At 42.7% G+C, this 15,050-nt stretch overlaps 1 protein-coding gene across 3 annotated transcripts in view; it reads left to right on the plus strand.

Annotated features, from left to right (window-relative positions):
* LOC126336125 (protein-tyrosine sulfotransferase-like) overlaps positions 1–15,050 on the plus strand; it is an 859,377-nt gene that overhangs the window by 240,784 nt on the left and 603,543 nt on the right. For 2 of the 3 annotated variants that reach the window (XM_049999633.1, XM_049999618.1), the window contains exon 3: positions 1,514–1,584. The exons of the other annotated variant lie outside the window; for it this stretch is intronic. The gene's annotated coding sequence lies outside the window, so the exon portion shown is untranslated. The remainder of the gene's footprint in view (positions 1–1,513; positions 1,585–15,050) is intronic. 3 annotated transcript variants of the gene reach the window in all.

A 15,050-nucleotide genomic window follows, 5' to 3' on the forward strand; every position in this document is an offset into this window, starting at 1 on the left:
ATCCTGCCTCGGGCATGGATGTGTGTGATGTCCTTAGGTTAGTTATGTTTAAGTAGTTCTAAGTTCTAGGGCACTGATGACCTCAGAAGTTAAGTCTCATAGTGCTCAGAGACATTTGAACCATGAGTGCTAAAATGAATCCGTTAAACTTCGGTTACACCGTAAATCAGTCAAGTCTAAAGGCTATAAATTCAACTAAATACATAGAAATTATATTTACAAGCAACTTAAATTGGAAAGAGCATGTAGTGGGGCGAATCAAAGACTGCGTTTTGTTGGAAAGATGCAACAGACCTACTAAAGAGACTACACTACGCTTGTCGGTCCTCTTTAAGAGAACTGCCGCTCGGTGTGGGATTAGGATTAATAGAGTACATCGCGAAATAGGAGAAGAGTGTCATTGCCACGATACGGCATTTGGAATGGACGTCAGTAAAACAAAGGCCTTTTTCGTTGCGACGGAATCTTCTCACGAAACTTCAGTCATCAACTTTCTCCTCCGAATTCGAAAATATTTTGTTGATGCCGACCTACATAGGGAGAAACAACAACAACAACAACAACATTATTATTATTATTATTATTATTATTAATTGGAATAATAGAGAATTATTGTGATCGTGGTTCGATGGACTCTCTGGCAGGCACTCAGCTGTGATTTGCAGAGTATCCATGTAGATGTATATGTAAATCAGAATGGAACAGAGGAAACGCATGTTTTCAACCACCAAATAACTGAAACCTCGTTTTAGGTAAAAAGATCCTGCATTTTTGAAATCATTCTTGACGGACACAAATTTGGATCCTCTTCTGAAAGTGGCATACCGCTGTCTCCAACAGTTCATTGAGTAAGTTTCATGACGAATGGAAATCTTGATGTCATCAAAGATGCTGGGCTTGTTCAAGTACACTCCTGATTTCAAGTAGCCGCACAAAAAGAAGTCACAGAGCCATAGATCGGGCGAGCGTTGGGGCTAAGGATCATCATCAAATCGTGAAATGACATGTAGCGAACCATTTCAATGGATGCCTCGCCGTGTGAACTGTCGCACCGTCCTGTTGGAACCACATTTTTCTCATGTTCATTCGACGCCTTCCGAGTTCTGGACGAAGAAAGGTGTTTAACTTTTCGACGAAGCGCGCTGATATGACAGTGCCTTCGGAATACCATAGTAACTGTGGTTCCTCCATCTTGAGATAAGTAAGGTCCAACAATCCCTGTCTTGGAGATATCACACCAAACCACACTGTTACTTCTGATTTTGCAAAATGAAGAAACCGCTCAACAGCCTGCGATATGGGTCGCGCGCAATCTCAGTACTCATGGCTAATATTTACTATTACTTTTCCTGTTCGTCGTTTGGGGCAACGGTTTGTATGGAATTTATGTTAGTAATTTCACACAACATATGATTTACCTCTCACCCCAATTTTCATTGCGTTTTACATGTTTCAATAATCTGGTAACGTTTGGTGTCTGGTCATGATGTCCGTCTTTTTCGGATTTTTTTAGGTCCCTTTCGTCCTTTTCACACGGAACTTTTGGTTCCATGAAAGCGTTGGGGTGAGGATGACCTCAGATTGGTAAGTGATTTTATTTGTAACAACGCCCTGTTCTGTTTTTAAATGTATTTTAGTTTAGTAATTTTTGCCACATAGTTCCTTATCTGATATTTCAGACTTGAAGACCCCCTCCCATTCTCGGGTAACACAATATTTTCTCTATTAGAGTTTACACCAGAGGGTGAATTTTAAATGTTCTGAAACTGGTCGTGTACACAATAAAAGGTTCAGAATTATGCAACTTGTGTATGGTTTCGTCATTTTACAAAATGGGCTTCTACAGTTCCGACTGCCCCATAAGAGAAACACACTGTTAATTGTGAGCTGTGGAGATGTTTTTGGTGCAGATCATGTTAGTTCTGTGACTCCCAATACCGACCGTTCTGTACATTAACACAACCATCCAAATGAAAACGGGCTTCATGAATACTGGGGCATGTGCATTTTCCGTAAGAATAGCGTATATTATGGCACAAAATTCTTGCGTTGATTAAAATGAATTTCACTTAGCTGCTGGTCATACATTATTTTCTACGGCTGAAATTTGAGATCATCAGGTAAGATGCGATGAAGCAAATCAAATGACGTACCCGGCGGTGCTGCGGATCGATTCCCAGTTCTCACTATGCCCACTTTTTCCGGAGTTCGAACTGAACGGGGAAGACCAGGTGCTTTTTTATTTATTTCTTCGTGTATTTATTTTTATCAGAGTTCCAGTACTTCCAAACGCTGCAACCCATCCGAGTACAGTGTTAAAATCTGGGACTGCCTCTCAACGTCCGACGTTCAACCGTAACGACAGAATCATTGTTTGTTAAGACCTGCTCGAGCGCGAACACTCGATGCTCTGCGCTCCAATGCTCCATAGCGACTGAAACTGCAGGTCTGAGCTGTCTGCCAGTGGTCACTCAAGGTCAATACCCCCACTCGACGCTGACACTAGCGGCTTAAAAAACATCCGTTCCCTATGCTCCTCCCTGTACATACCTACTCCGCAGGTCACCTTACGGTGCATGGCGGAGTCTACTACTTTGCACCACCACCAGTCATTACCTTTTCTGTTTCACTTGCAAACGGAGCGAGGCAAAAAAATCCCGTCTATATGCCTCAGTACGAGCCCACAATCTTCTTACCTCGTCTTCGCGGTCCTCAATCGTGAATGCCGATGCTCTAGACGTTCTCGATTGTGTGTTACATAAAGAACGCGACTCCCCTCCAAGGAATTCCATTTGAACTCACGGAGCATTTCCGTAATAGTGGCTTGCTTACAGAACCTACCAGCAACAAATTTAACAACACACCTCTGAATTCCTTCGGTATCTTCCCTTAATCCAGCATAGTGGGGATCCCAAACTCTCGAGCAGTACTTACGAATGATTCAGTACCCAACTATTCACCGTCTCCTTTATGGATGGGCTGCACATTCCAAAAATTGTCTCAATAAAACGAAGTCGAGCTGCTACCGACTTTGCATCGTCGTTCCATTTCATATCGCTTGCCAACGTTAGGCCTAGATACTCAATAGACGGAACTCTGTCAACCAGAACACCACAAATAGTGCATTCGAACTTTACAGAATTGTTTTTCCTACTCATCTGCATTAACGTACGTTTTATACATTTAGAGCAAACTGCTAATCATAACACTGAAGAGAAATTCTGTGTAAACCATCCTGATCATCCCACTCAACGACGACTGTTCTCCATACACTACAGCGTCATCAGCAAACAATCGCGGACTGCTGCTTATAATGTCCTTCAGATCGTTTGTGAACACTATCTCATCAAAAGTATCCCGGGACACCTGTGTAATGCGGAAATGACTGCTAGTTGTCACGAGAGCTGGACCCGTCAGTGTAAAAGGTGGTGAGGAGTATTGTGTTGTCAGTAGAGAAGCAATAACAATCCTAGGCGACTGCTAAAAAGCGGGAGTGATTCCTGTAAATAAGATGGGTAAGAGAACAGACCACGAAAATTACAGACCAATATCTTTAATATCGACTTGCTTAAGAATTACTGAGCATATACCGGTACCAAGTTCGGATATTGTGACGTAGAACAACGTGTAATTAGATGAATGACGAAGACTAACTTCACTTAACGATGGTTTATTCAGCATTGCACATACAAGAGCGCGGAGCGAACTGCCTCCGGCCAGAACACATACATTACATATACAGCTACAGAACATTGCACTACAATGATTATTGGCATTTGTGGAACTTCTAGAATGTACTCGAACCGAATATAGAAATTAAAATTGTACAGTCCAGGTGAGTTTTGAACTCACGACCCTCCATGCAACAGTTTGGTATCACAACCACTACACCACGGTGCTACTCAGCTTCTTCTGCGACAATATAATAAATTTACTTGAGAGAGAAAAGTTTTTCCCACAACCCATCACGCATTAAAAAGCATCGCTCCAGCGAATGCAGCTTGCCCTTTTCTCGTACGATATCATGTGAATCATAGATGAAAACCAACAGGCACATTTCCTACTTCTAGATTTTCGAAAAGCGTTTGACACGGTGCCGTACTGCAGACTGTCAGTGGAGACCCGAGCATACGGAATAGGGTCTCAGATATGTGAGCTGTTCCAAGGGTTTTCAAATAATAGGACGCAGTGAGTGTTAATTAGAGACAAGGTATCGTCGAGAGTTCAGAATGGCTCTGAGCACTATGGGACTTAACATCTGAGGTCATCAGTCCCCTAGAACTTAGAACTTTAACCTAACTATCCTAAGGATGTCACACACTTCCATGCCCGAGGCAGGATTCGAACCTGCGACCGTAGCTGTCGCGCGGTTCCTGACTGAAGCGTCTAGAAACGCTCGGCCACACCGACCGGCTAGGAGAGGGTGCGCCGAGCGGGATTAGCCGAGCGGTCTGGGGCGCTGCAATCATGGACAGTGCGGCTGGTCCCGGCGGAGGTTCGAATCCTCCCTCGGGCATGGGTGTGTGTGTTTGTCCGTAGGATAATTTAGGTTAAGTAGTGTGTAAGCTCAGGGACCGATGACCTTAGCAGTTAAGTCCCATAAGATTTCACACACATTTGAACATTTTTGAGAGGATGTACTGTAATCTGCGGCTGTTTGCTGATGACGCTGTGGTTTACGGGAAGGTGTCTTTGAGTGGCTGTAGAAGGATAAAAGATGATTTAGATATAATTTCCACTTGGTGTGATGAATGACAGGTTGTTCTAAATGCAGAAAGATGAAAGTCCGCAGCTCGTGGTCGTGCGGTACCGTTCTCGCTTCCCACGGCTGGGTTCCCGGGCTCGATTCCCGGCGGGGTCAGGGATTTTCTCTGCCTCGTGATGACTGGGTGTTGTGTGATGTCCTTAGGTTAGTTAGGTTAAAGTAGTTCTAAGTTCTAGGGGACTGATGACCATAGCTGTTAAGTCCCATAGTGCTCATAGCCATTTGAACCAGAAAGATGAAAGTTAATGCGTATAAGTAGGAAAAACAGTCACCCGAAACTCCAGTAGTGTATTAGTTGTGCGCTGGTTGACACACTTAATCCGATTAAATATCTAGGCGCAAAGCCATGTAAACTGGAACGAGGGCACAATGTTCTTAGTAGGGAAGGCGAATAATCACCTTCGATTTATAGGGAGAATTTTGGAATTTTGTATGTTGTATGTAAAAATGAAATGAAATGATTCTATGGCATTTATTGGCCGGGATATAACGTAGATTGCGTATAAAACACTAACACGACTCACTCTGGGTACTGCTCGAGTGCTTGGTAACCCACCAAATCAGATTAAAGGAAGATATCGAATCAGTTCAGAGGCTTGCTGCTACATTTGTTACCGGTAGGTTCGATCAACACGTCGGTAGGAAATGCATCGTAAGCTGAAACGGGAATCCCTGGAGGGAATGCGAGGTTCTTTTCGGAAAACACTGTACTGAGAAAACTTAGAGAATACACAGCACAAAGATTCTACTGTCACCAAAGTACACGAGTGCCACGACCGCGAAGACAAGAGAAGAGAAATTAGGGCTGACTCGCTACATGTGAGAATGGACCAGAAAAGGTCGTAGTGGCACAACATACCCTCCGCCCTGCACCGTATGTTGGCTTGTGGAATGTGTATGCAGGAAGACCAGACATGTTTGATGGGCGACACGCAAGCGAGCGCTTAGGTCAACGAAGCAGCAGTACTCTTCGTTTTCCGTCTGCAGTTACCTTACTGGCTCAAATGGCTCTGAGCACTATAGGACTTAACAGCTGAGGTCATCAGTCTCCTAGAACTTAGAACTACTTAAACCTAACTAACCTAAGGACATCACACACATCCATGCCCGAGCCAGGATTCGAACCTGCGACCGTAGCGGTCGCGCGGTTCCAGACTGAAGCGCCTAGAACCGCTCGACCACTGCGGCCGGCCCACATGTGGGCGTGCATTGTCCTACTGGCGTGTGTTATGTGGGGCTGCCCGTTGGAGGGGCACTGCCTCGGCTCTGAAACCTTCCTGGTGTTGTAAGCACATTGTTCTCAATACGTTGGAGGCTCTATCCCTTGTTATAGCCAGTGGCGCCATCGAGCATCATATTTAGCTGTTGCCGCTTAACAATGCAGTGTGTCCGATTGCGTTCACCACGGTAACGCCTGATACTTAAGACCATCGCTGGGAGGACACACTGAAGCGGCACTCGTTCGAAAATTGCATTTTGTGACTGTGTTCACGTTCCCACTGTCTGAGGCTATGGTGGTATCTGGTCAGTGGAAGCTGACGTAACAGCATGCGTGCTGCGCAGCCCTTAACAGACGGCGTGGGCCCGTCGAAGTAGAAATTTCCATACTCGTGAAAGTACTCCTACATTGAGCCAACATTACTGGACTACACCAGCGCAGATCCAGGATTCTGGGTTGTGGGGGGGGGGGGGGGGGGGGGGGGGGGGGGGGGAACGGGTCACAATTTTTCACTCCCCCCGCCACTCCCAATAAAAAAATTTGTCTGCCGCCACACCCACATTTAACGAGCCAAAGGTACCTTGAATTTTGATAATAATATCAGTGAAATATACGAAGCTGATCCAGTGAGTGATAACCGTTTGGGTATTAAAAAAATAGTAATTTATTTTCATTTATATTTTATTACACAAAAATCTGCACAGCTTAAACTACTTTTCGACATATTCAACATGCGAATTAAGGCATGTCATACCTTGGAACTAATTTTAACATACCCGCTACGTAGAATTCGGCTGACAATGACGTGATCCAGCTTTGGGCGTTTATCTTGACTCATCATCGCTTGCAAATAGCGCTGACCGGGAAGAAATTTCTTGAGGTGCGGAAACAAATTGTAAGTCGTATGGATCCAGGTCAGAATTGTAAGGAGGGTGACGGAATTGTTCTCAGCGAAATGAGCGTAGCAGCCTCGTCGTTACACAAGCGCTATGCGGTCGCGCGTTATCATGCGCGAATACAATAGCACAAGTGAGTAGCCCACGCCTTTTGTTTTGCATCGCGCGACGTAACTTCTTGAGTGTCTCGCAGTAAGCTGTAACGTTGATTGTTGTGCTGCGTCCCACCCAGCCCAGGAGCAACATTCCGTGACAGTCCCAAACATGGCGCACACGACTTTTCTTGAAGGAAGAGGTGCCTTCGCTTTCTTGGGTTTCTGGGAACCAGTAAGCCAACATCCCAGTGATCGTCGTTTCATTCCAGGTGTCTCGTAACAAATCCATGTTTCATCGCCTGTGACAATCCTTTTGAAAATCATTTTCTTCCGTCACATAACGCTGCAAAAAACGCTCTCATGCGTTTCCGTTTTTGAACCTCATTTGGTGTTATCAGTATCTAACGCGCACATTTTTCGTGCTAATGTTCAGTCACTGAAATGTTTTGAAAATGCAGTGACAAATCACAAATTGCCTATTGGAACGAACTTATTTGTCGCACCAATTCTTTGGTGATCAACGAGTCTCCCTGCCATCGTCGTCGTGGACGTTTTCCGTTCCTTCGTTACACATCTTAGCTCACATTCCCACCATACCTTCACTCATTGCGTTTTCTCCGTAAGTTTCAATTATCTGACGATAACTTTCACAAGCTCGAACATTTCTCGCGTTCAAAAAACGTGATAACGGCTCTTAATCCACACCTGGCGTGCCGATAGATTGTTTTAAACATGATTAGTTACAACGTTAACATAATGAAACAAAATGGCTAGGCTACTTCGTTCTCGTGTTGAAGAAAGTAACCATCGTGCAGTCAGATGCACGGGAGGTACGAGCAAACGGTACTTATTGTCTGGATCAGCTCTGTATGAAATGTTTTAATACACTCTAAGAGAGAAAAAAAAGACGCACCAAGAAGAAATTATCCGAATGGGACGGAAATCGGTACATGTGATGTACATTTACAGACAAACAAATGATTAAAATTTCAGAAACGTTAAATAATTTATTCAGTGGAAAGATCTTCACAAATTGAACAGCTCAATAAAGCGACCCCTTACATAAGCAGTTATTTGGCTTGGCATTGATTGATAGAATTAGAGGAGTCCTCGCGAGTAATATCATTCTGTACAATTGGTACGTTAGATCGTCAAAATCGCGCTGTACAGTTAGTACAGTGGATAGAATTTAGACCGGCCGCTGTGGACGAGCGGTTCCTGGCGCTTCAGTCCGGAACCGCGCCACAGCTACGGTCGCAGGTTCGAATCCTGCCTCGGGCATGGATGTGTGTGATGTCCATAGGTGAGCTAGGTTTAAGTAGTTCTAAGTTCTAGGGGACTGATGACCTCAGAAGTTAAGTTCCATACTGCTCAGAGCCATTTGAACCATCTTTTGAAAGTTAGAAATTGTGTTTGTCTCGAGATAGCATAAGTTACGGCACTCAAATTACGCAGAATATATTCGTCCAGTACTTCAGAATCAGTGCTTTTAGCGACTTTCAACAAACTTTAAACATAGTTTCAAGTCTTTTCAAAACCTTTTCTCTGTGGCAACCTTCACAAAATAAGAGTAATAAAACAAGACATTTATCGCTTACTACATTTGCGCTGGTCATGTCGTAAAAATACACCATCAAGGATGACGTTTTATTTTATTACTTTATCGCCACTAACGCTGTTCACAAGGCATTATGCGTACAATGTCCACTTATACCACTAAATGAACCTGCAAAATTATGTCAATGTACGACTCGTTGTTCGGGAGATATGTTATAAACATTGATATACTTGAAAAACTAGCTTTTCTTCGACTTCCAAATAACTTTAAACATAATTTGGAGCTATTTTGTACATAAGACTTCGAGTATTTAAAGAATCGGCAGTGGAGTGTTACGGGTTTGTTTGCAGAGCGTGAATATAGAGGACGCTTGATACCTTTGAGGTAAAAATGACAGACAGTACATGGGCGTAGACTGTATTTTGCGATAAGGAATCAGTCGTCGCAAATAATTACTTCAGTTTACACGTGGCCCTGAGCGAAAAATGCACGGGAGGCTCGTGTTCGGAAAGTGCTTGTTTCGTAACCAACAACTCCCTGCCGCATCGACGTTACCAGTGTGCTACCCTGAAAGCAGGAGTGCAGTCGTGTGTGATGTGCCCGCGATGTTCTCTGCTGTGTACAGTTCACGACTTGTTCTCCAGTAAGGAGCATTACTTAGTACAGGAAACTTCAGACGCGCCTTTAATGTGTGGTGCAGTGCTGGGAAAGCTGAATGGAAGACATGGCTGTTCTTTCTGAAACAACCGGTTTTTGGTTATGTCTTCTTTTAAGTAGCAGTGTAACCTAACTGTTAAAACCGATCAAAATAACCGATTTATGAAATAACTGAGTTGCAGTTTTTTTGTTCTTATTATTTCCTGTAGTAAACCCAGAAGTCAAAGACATGCTGTAAGGAATCAAAATATTAAATTAAATAGGCAAAGAAAAGAAAACTTATCCCATCACAATTCGCTGCTTTGCTCGAAGAGTGATAAATGGTTGAATAATACAAAAAATCACCAGTAATCTCCTATTGATTATAATTTTTTAAACTCTGCTAAAAAAATCATGGTGTAATCGCGAAGTTCTAAAGGCTGAAAACTGAATTTCGCACGAGCGATGCTTTCTAGAACCGTGCTGGTTCTTGGACACGAGTTTTTCAGTCTCAAGAGAGTTTATTACACTCGAACTGAGAACATATTCAAGGGTTCTGCAGCAAACCGAAGTTTAGTATATTGGTCTGTAATTTTGGGGTCCCGTTCTTTTAACCTTCTTATATTTTCTGCTTTTTTTCCCAGTTGCTTGGAACTTGGGCAGAGTTTCACGATAAGTCTAGGCTAGGTAAAGCGCCAACGCTGTGGAGCAGTCTTTGTAAAACCAAATTGGTATTCCACCCGGCTTGGTGATTTATTTGCTTTCAGATCTTTCAGTTGTTTCTCCACGCCAGGGATGCTTATTACTATGTCGTCCATAGGAGAATCTGATGATCGAACGACATTATGTTTGTACGATTCTCCTGTGTGAAAGACTTCTTGAACGTGAAATTTAAAACTTCCGCTTTCGTTTTGCTGTCTTCAAGAACCACACCAGAACTGAATGGAAGCCTTAGTCTCGCTTAGCGATTTTACATATGACATTGTAGTAGATCTTAGTCGAAAATCATCAATGATTTCGTAATACCAAGTAGAGACGTAAACTTGTATGTAATGAAACTGACATTGTGCTCGTGTCTCTGCCCGGTATATATCCTAAGCATTAATCTACGTTCAGAGGTATTTTTTTAAGCATACACACCAGTGTCTTAACTTAATACTAATTTTTAGGTATTAATTTATTCCCATTTTCTACATTACACCAGATTTTAAGGTTCTACCTAGTGCAGTGTAAAGATAGTAAAATTCATGAATATTTTAAAATTCGAGATGTGTATACGTATTTGCTAAGCAGGCAATGTCCTAAACGGGTGGATTGAACTTCGTAGTAAATAAAACGGACACTTGATTACCTGGGAGGAACCACAGGGAAATATGTTCTCCTTACTTATCCTTTTCAGCTAGTACTCCGTCTCTGATTCCGACGAAGTCGATTGAACGCTAAGCACTTACGGTCGCCCTTATTTTCTACTTCCCGCGGCTACGACGGTCATCACCAATGAAGCGATCAAGTTATTTATAGGTTGTTTGATAATAGGACAGGGAAATAAGTGTACCGTCTCTTCAGAACTAAAACACAATCTGCAGTGCTTGATTAAACCCAACGAAAGAAAGCCCACAAGAATTTCGATAACGAAATCTAAGGTCAGTGAGAGGCAACTTCTGCGTCGGCATGTTCTGACCACGTCCTGCCGAGCTGTCATGCTTGATAACATTCAGCGATGTGCCGCGGTGATGGTACCATGCGGATCTCGCTTTCTGTGTGCTCTGATAACTAATAAAAGTATCACAGCATTTTTGTACGATTGTGTTAAAACCAAAAAACATTGTCGAACTGATTACTGTATGTCATAGAACCTATGGGATATGAAATAGCTAACACTGGCTAGTAAGTAAGCGGTTTAGGAACCGGCGACGCATAAATTTTTCATAGCTGTTTTCAGTCACCCAGGGCGTGTGCCGTATCGCCATAGTCGTGACATACAGCCACACAATGTCAAATACGCTATTTTTAGACTTTTGCTTATTCAGCTATTTGTATACGGGTGATCTCTCGTGGAAAAATTCCAGTCTAGGTCCTAAATCACAGTTCAAACATAGCATACGTTCCCCATTTCTTTTTCCACACATTATCATTAATGTCGAGAAGCTTTTATTTTCTGTGATATTTAAAACCCCGCTGACAACGGGGTCGTTCCGGAAAGATTTACGTAACCTACTCTAATTTGGCTTTACCCACCACGTCCCATACCTGTGGACAAATTTACAGAATTGTTGAACGATATTTATATACGTTCATCCTGTTTAAATTCCAATCGTTTATCGGATTTAGCTGCCTGGGGTTTTAATTCAACAGATGAGTTTTATTCGTTTAGTGTTAAAATATTGTGGCGGTCCAGGTATTATCTGCCACACTGCATATACTAAACGTTCACAAGAGGTCGATGCTTTGAAATATATTGCGTGTGGCGTATCTATTTTTTCCCAGCTCGCGCGCGCGGTCTCTCTCTCTCTCTCTCTCTCTCTCTCTCTCTCTCTCTTTCTTCGTTCTTTCTTCGTTCTTTCTCTCCCTCCCACCGGCTTCTTTGTCCCCTTTCCTCTCCTGCGCCCCCCCCCTGCCCCCTCCCTCCACACACACACACACACACACACACACACACACACACACACACATAGAGAGAGAATGTGTTTCTTCTTAGAACGGAAACATCTGACTTTTGCGTGCCTACCTAGCTTTCGCATCGTGGATCAGCGTTCCACTCATTAGTTTATCTGTGTTGTACATGTTTATTTTACTCTTCGCATTGCGCTTCTGTGGCATATGAATGAGGCTGTATTGCGTTTTATTACCTTTACTTTGGAATGTGAAGAGAAACTGATTTCTTTGTGTTACCACTTATATACCTTTTCCTAGTGCTGACGCAACTTTTTTTGGGTGCTGTTATTTTTAAACAGCAGAGACCCTGCGAGCCGCACGCGATATTCTGAGATCGAGTTTGGAAACGCGATGAATTGTGTATTTTGAAATACAAGTGAAACGTTAATCATATCCGGCGTGCGTAACAATGTCACTGGTGCTAATGATGATAAGGGATGTTTTCTAATAAAATAGTTCTGAGGGCCAGTGTTTTTTATGTCCCTCTAATACTGAGCAACATCTCAAATTGTGAGAGGAAGTGGGAAACCATGTAAATCAGCTTTTCTTGTTACGCTCCACTGTCGTTGCGATGTAAAATATCCTTTAGCTCACGCTCCACAGAAAGACATCATTAGACCACCAAAAAACTCTTTATTTTTCAACTAGTTCTGAAGTGAATGTCGTCATGTCTCCTAGGTACTCAAAGTCATGTCGCAAGAAATTGCGGGATAACGTAATAGCAGGTTGTTCGTTGATTGTGAATGTCTTTCATATGAGTACAGACGGCAGCTTGAGTTCAGTTCTGATAAACGTACAACACGGACCGAGCAAGACTCACTATCGCGGAGGGCCCATTGCCTTCAACATTTTTGTCCAATTCGTACTTTTATTTCGTATCTAGTTACCTTCTTGCCGTCCTATTCTTCAGTACTGCTGAAGCGTTTGGGATCCTTACCAGGCCGGATTGAAGGAAGATATCGAAGCACTTCACAGGCGGGCTCTGAGATATGTTACCGATAGCTCTGAAAAACATATAAGCGTTACGGAGATTCTTCGGGAACTCAAATGGGAACCCGTAGAGGGAAGGCGACGTTCCTTTCGAGAAATTTAGGAAATTTAGAGAACTTGAACTTGAAGCCGACTGCCGAACGATTGTACTGCCGCCAACATACACTGCGCGTAAGGAATACGAGAAACTAGGGCTCATTGGAACAGGAAATGAAATGACTGGGGCATCGCACAGGGTTTGCGGAGTATCTATACAGATGTAGATGTCGGTGTAGATGATCGTTAAAGCTCATGCTATCTTCCTTAGAGCGTGGCCATATCTGATTGTGTCGAACATAATAGGAACCTGGCTCCTCTCTAACTCAGGTGCTATGTTTTAAGCACTACATTACCTGTCTACATTTAATACACCTCGAATTACGATGTTTAATTTTGTGCCATTTTGGTGGCTCATCTTGTTAAGGATGGAACGAAACTGCGATGAGTTCTGTGTGTGTAAAAGGTACTTGGCGGCACAGAAAGTGTGGGAAATCTGCAGGTCTGTATGTGCCAGCAGAAAATGAATGGTACACAAGTTTAGTGTAAGATAGCCTGAACTTTAACATTGTACCCACAGTGCACAAATAAATTCAAGCAAACAGGATGGCAGAATGTGACTCTAGATTGTTAGTATCTATCTGAGTGCGGCATCCATGGTAGCATACTTGAGTATTACTCGATTTTCTAAGGTTGCTAGCGTCGAATTGAGTCAGTTGAACGATAATCTTAGGAGCGTGTGTTTCATTAACCAGACCGTCATAATTCGCATCACTGAGCAAAGTGGCGCAACGGTTACGGCGTAGTGTGATTCAGCGTGCTCAAGTCGATGGGAATGAGTTGCTAGAAGGGTAAATATTCAGTCTGAATTTCAGTCCCGAGAGTAAATTTGCGCTCTTTGATTGCGGCGTGGTGGATCACCGTAGTTGTCGGGGACAAGGCTGGGTCAAGGACGATACTGGACTGTTCGCAGCTATGAGGTCGTTTTTGCGTTCATTAGAACCTGGTATTGCCAGTCGGACACGCAAGTATAAATATGAAGTATAATAATCATTTTAATTTAGGTGTGTTTACCAACTTCAAAATTAAGATTTTTTTTTTGACAGTGCACTCTTTTATTTATTACAATATACAATCGCTTAGTTGCTCAGTAATTAAGTATCAGATGTGGGGTTCAATTTCAAGTTGGTACAGCATTTTTTCTATCGTTAATCGCTTCTTCCGCGCTGAATTGTGTATCTCCGAAGGCAAGGGCATACAATCTTCTAGAGGAGCGCCCTAATACAGTACTGCATTAGGGATGGGGAAAAACCGTCAGATTATAACCGATACCGATATTTAGTTCTGAATAACCGGTATTTGTTTGTCCTCTGTTTTAACAGATGTTTTTTTATTATATGTTTTCTATCAACCGAATAAAAACAATCGAAATATCAGTTAGCTGTACAATCAGTGCTAAATTTCTTAGTCTTAAAATAAACCTTTTCAAAAAGGTGTAATATTTATTCGTAAAAATTTGCATGGGTTTGAAATATTGCGTTATTATAGAAAATGGGAAAAGCGATCAGTGCTATTTTAATAACTATGCCACCAGAAACGAGCAACAAACACACGGCATAAGAACAGGTACAGCATTGCTGAGACAATGTCTTTGTTGCCGCGATTCAGTGTTTAAGGTACGCGTGAACGTCCAGTGCGCAAGACTTGTCCCCATCTTGTCTGTATGATAGTTTCTCCCTGATGTAGTTGGACATCGGTTTTATTTCAGAATGGCACTAAGCATTGTCTCGAAATGTTTTTACCTTGTGACGTAACAGTGAAGTACAATGCTTCAATTGCTTTAAAAGATTAAGGAGTTCTGTGCCATAAGTATGAAATAATAAAAGGCGAAGGAAATTATGGTAACACTAATATATTAAAAACTCAACAAAAGTTAACTCATAGTATAAAACCAGAACGTAGCTAATCTACCACCTGTGTCTATCCGCATATTACACCTTTACCTGCTTGTAGCCCTTGAAAAGAGACAAATTAACACGAAAAACAGAGTTCTTCAACCTCAGTTTTCACTCTTCATTATTGACTATTCGTAATTCCGAAATGGCCGTATGCTCCCCGGTTAGCCGGCCGGGATGGCCGAGCGGTTCTAGGCTCTACAGTCTGGAACCGCGTGACCGCTACGGTCGCAGGTTCGAATCCT

This window comes from Schistocerca gregaria, chromosome 1 (assembly GCF_023897955.1).
Source record: "Schistocerca gregaria isolate iqSchGreg1 chromosome 1, iqSchGreg1.2, whole genome shotgun sequence".
In the NCBI taxonomy this organism is placed as follows: Eukaryota; Metazoa; Arthropoda; class Insecta; order Orthoptera; family Acrididae; genus Schistocerca; species Schistocerca gregaria.